The following is a 4,668-nucleotide window of genomic DNA, read 5'->3' on the forward strand; positions in this document are numbered from 1 at the left end:
TTAAATGAAGTTTAATTTTCTTACCAAATTACTTGACTTCCAATATAAGATCTTGTGGTGAATCGGGTCAATTTCACACAGCAGGAGATCAAACAAGCTTCTCTGTTTAAAAGCGACTGTCACTATTGCTGACATCCGTCTTGTGAAATAGGATGTCAGAACAACTTCTATTCTAACTCTTCATGGTTGATTTTTTATCAAGATAATCACAAAAAGTTTTAGTTTTTTCATTTTTTTTTCTACGTAGCGTCTGCTCAAAGGATGCCTGAAACTTTGCAGAGAATTGCACATCCTGTGAGTGATTTGATTTTTACAACATAAGTTGATGACCTATGCACTGTTTTTGTTTAAAAAGTATAGACACTGAAGGAATATTTAGTGCAGAATTAAAACTAGAGCAAATTTTGCCTTGTAAGAAATGCACCTGCTGTATAGAATCCTTGTTTGCCACCAGTTGTCGGATGATTTCCATGCATACAATGACTTAAATGTTAGAATTCGTGCAAACTGCAGATGATATCTAACTATGCATGTCATTGTGTGGTCATCTGTAGCTTAGACTTACATCTGTATGCTAAGTTATCAGTGTTCTCCTATTGTTCTGTGAGAAAAAGGGAAGATGCTACTTTTCTGTTTCATCAACATGACACAATCCTGCAAAGGACGACGTTTGCAAAAAGTGTCATGACGATGTACTACCAGCATATGTATTCATCAATAATATAAATAGAGATGATTTATTTTGTTGAAAGTGAAAGAACCTAAAATTGTGGTCAATACGATCAAGAGACTTCAACCAGGAAAACTAGAGTGGTCGTCACAAAGAGGACGAAGCGAAACCAGACAACCAACTTCCCTTTTCTGCTTCTTTTTCGTAGTTTTTCACAACTTTTTGTCTGCAACATGACATGACATACCTCTGACCACTTCTCTCAGACAGACAAGTGAAATACAATCACTTGCAAATAATATCTAAACCATCAAGCTTTTACGGTACAGACTTGAACCACTTTAAGTCTTAAAACTTTCCATGTTTCAGGTTTGACTGAATACATGGGATCTAAGTGAACTCATAATCGATCTGACAGTTCATGAGGAAAGAACTAAACTTTATTGTTAGTAGTGAAACGTCACCAACAAAATATTCTGGAGAAAAATTGATAGAAGATGAGAAGACAGTGCAGACTTACACACTGTGCTACGTCCATAAAGTAATTCTGTATGACAATATGTTCAGTCATGGTTTTAATCTGTTTAAACTGTTTTTTAGGGAAAGAAAGGGAACAACAAAGTTCCTGAATATTTCATTAAAACTCTTTGTAATCCAAATAGCAAGAAAGTGAGAAAGATTAGTTTAAAAACATACAAAAACATAAAGCTATGTCAAAGAACTTTGTTTAAACATAAATAATGGGTGAAACATAAAAAAATATACTGTTTTTAATATGCTCAAGTTTAAGCTTTGAAATAAAAAAATGAATGCATAAAAATCATTATGCATTAATAATTATTATTTTTATACAAATAGTTTTGCAGAACAAACCGGGACAAACCACTGACACAATGCAGAGCTTTCTGAGTACTGAGCAAAGAGCAACCAACCAATAAACTCATGACATGACAGAGAGAATCCAGCAGATGGAGACAAACACACAACAGGTAAAAATCCTCTCTGTTTACATCAAGAGATTTAAATGGCGAAACCTGCAGGTTAAAAAAATAAGAAGATAGAAATATCTTCTTATAATAACATTATCTGACATAACTGTTGAGATGATGGCAGTCAATATAAATATAAAATTTTATTTTATAATTTTGGAGTTTTAAAAAACTGGATATGTCTCACTTATTACTGAATTAACTGACTTTAATGAAGTTATTTATGCGTTAATTTTTCTCACACATTAATACAAAATGTAGTTTCAAATCATCAGATAGGCATGAAGGCATCAACTGCAACAGTTTTTTTTTTCTTTTATTGCAGTCAAACATTCTTGAAACCAAAACAGGAAGTAAAATTATTGCGCCGGTTAATTTGTGGGCCAAAGATGACAAATTGTGCAGCTGATACTTTTCCAGTCATTGTAGCCACATCAGTTCAACTGAGTTGGTGATGACAGCGGTCGAAAGAAGAAGTGACACAACAAAAGGATTAACATAAAATTAATATGTACAAATATGTAGGTTTTACATTGTTTTTTACATAAATCTTAAATATTTTTGGTTGGAGTCCAACTGTAGGTTTTCAAAGAAAATAAATAGATTCTTCTTTCCTTTGAATAGTCCCACCACAATGCCTCATGTTACCCAACTATGCTATTTATGCACATTCAAAACACAAACCCCGCATTTTAATTATTAAATCACAAATTAAGCAGCTGGTGGTAAAACAAATGTCATAAAGATCAATAAAGAATAATAACAGTACATAAAGGCAGAAACACGACGTTAAATAATTCAAGGAGAAATGAATGGAGAAATGCACCAGAACATTTCTGACCAGAATCTGAAGATGAAACAATGTGGATTTCTCAGCAAAACATTTTCCCCAAACATACCCAAAGAAACTCCTGATCTGTTTTAGAGACAGTAAAACTGCTAGAATGGATTGGCCAATCACCAATAAAAAGCTGTGTGAAAAAAACCTGAAGATTCAAGTTTGTTTAGAAGATATTAACATTTAAAGACAGTTTGTGTGCAAGAATAGATCAAGTATAGCACCTGAACAAATGTGTGACTAGTTTTTCTGTGGAAAACATGTTTGAAATTTTCATCAGCAAAACAGTCATTTTTGACAAGCATTTTAAAATTAAGCCAGTTTTCTATTCTGTCTGCTAATGACATCTAGTGTGAATTTCATTTCTGTCGAATATCAGAAATATATCTGTCTACTTTTGTCTTATTTAACATTTATTTTTGCCTGCTCCATTCTTTTACATCTAATACTGGAACATAAGGTAATGTCACATAATCTTTATGCATATCGGGTTATTTTGTCTTCACTTCTGCGTAGAGAGACTCCGGACTGTTAACGGTTCGTGCCGAGCCGTTTGCCGGGTCGGACATTTTGACCTGAGCGTAAACTACCTCCTGCTGTCCGCCGTCCTGCAGTGAGACAGCAGAAGCTTCAGCTCTTCTCCTTTGGACGTGGACTTCTTCATAACAGAGTTCCTGATCTTGTTTATTGCCTGACATTTCCACGTAAATGTTCTCATCGGTTTCACTCTGTGAAGGACAAAAATGCAGATTTCTTTCAAATGCTGCCACAAATCTTGAAATGAAAACTCGCTGCGTTGCTAAACGAGGACGTTGAACGCGTCCCTACCTGAGTGTGCTGTGAAGATGAATGTTTGAATTTGAACCACCTGGAAGACAGTTAGGATCTGTCAGAATAAGTCTGCTGGTTTTTTAAGGTACCAACACAAACTGAGAGGAGGACAAGAATGACTTTGGAGGATCAAGATCAATAAGATCAGATCAGATTGAAGCTAAGATGGAGGAGACTGAAACAAGTGTAAAAACATATTAAATAGGCATTTACTAAGATGTCAGGGCACACAGATCATCCAACATCGTGTGAGCATTAATACATCTGTTTATGACACTCACCAAACCAAGATCAGCAGCCAGATGAGCACAATGGCAACAATCACTGCGAGAAGTACGATCAAAAACAGAAAACTCCCTGTTCATAGAAAAGAGAAACAAAGTTTAAACAAATGTGCATTTTAAAAGGAGTAAAAATTATTTTTAGAGCACATCAGAAGAAATGTAATTAATGTTTCCAGTTTGGTACTAAAACAATACACACATACACAAACACACAGACACACACTAAACATCAATACTGAAATGGACATCATCAAATGGCTTTGGTCTTACAGTTCTGAATATCAATTAGTAATTACCTTCAATGCTAATTTGGACCACTGATGATTGCTGATCACCCAGATCATTTGTAGCCACACAGTAAAACTCTCCTCCCTCAGTAGCGTTGAAGCTGTAAACCTGCTCCACAGACACATTAGTGGCTCCATCTGTGTTGTTCCTGAACCAGGTGAATCTGGGTGGAGGTTTGGCTCTGCTGGAGCAGCTCAGCTCCACCCAGCTACCTGCTGACACCAAACCTGATGGACTGATGGATGCTGAGGTGTTTCTAGGAGCATCTGAGGAAAATGAGACACATGAACTTTATTGATCACAAACAGCTGAACCATGACCTGCTGACAGGATCACTTACATGAAACACTGAGAGTCACTTCTGTCTCTGCTGTCTTGTTTCCTCCAATCACAGGATATCTGGCAGAACAGCTGATGTTGTATCCATCATGTGTGTCTGACAGAGTGATGTTCTCCTGGATTTTAGTTGTAAAGGTTCCATCTGTGTTTTTCTCTGTTTGTCTGAGAGAGTCTTGTTGGAGATTCCAGGTGAGTTCAGGAGGTGAGTGTGGACAGGGAGTGAAAGCTGAGCAGGTTACAGTGACAGACTGATGCTCCTTCAGGTCAGAGGGAACATTAATGCTGGGACTCCAAGGAGAATCTGGAGTTTCACAAAAATAGTAAAATAGTTAGTCTCAAATGATTTCCGAATGTACTTTGACCCTTTTAACCATTTAAACCCTCCATGCAATTAGTTTTTTATTTTTTTTTTTATTTTCTGTATTTCTT

General features: G+C 36.1%; 1 protein-coding gene and 1 long non-coding RNA gene across 2 annotated transcripts in view; one reads left to right on the top strand and one right to left on the bottom strand.

Moving 5' to 3' along the window:
• Nucleotides 1-4,540, top strand: part of LOC106963903 (uncharacterized) — a 16,422-nt gene extending 11,882 nt beyond the window's left edge. Inside the window, exon 3 of the long non-coding RNA XR_001428279.1 lies at nt 4,474-4,540. This is a non-coding gene — a long non-coding RNA (uncharacterized LOC106963903). The remainder of the gene's footprint in view (nt 1-4,473) is intronic.
• Nucleotides 1-4,668, bottom strand: part of LOC106963898 (sialic acid-binding Ig-like lectin 6) — a gene marked incomplete at its 5' end in the record, with an annotated part of 22,074 nt that overhangs the window by 13,537 nt on the left and 3,869 nt on the right. The window lies entirely within an intron of this gene.

This window comes from Poecilia latipinna, unplaced genomic scaffold, assembly GCF_001443285.1.
Source record: "Poecilia latipinna isolate Pla-1442-1.1 unplaced genomic scaffold, P_latipinna-1.0 Scaffold1596, whole genome shotgun sequence".
NCBI classification, from domain to species: Eukaryota; Metazoa; Chordata; class Actinopteri; order Cyprinodontiformes; family Poeciliidae; genus Poecilia; species Poecilia latipinna.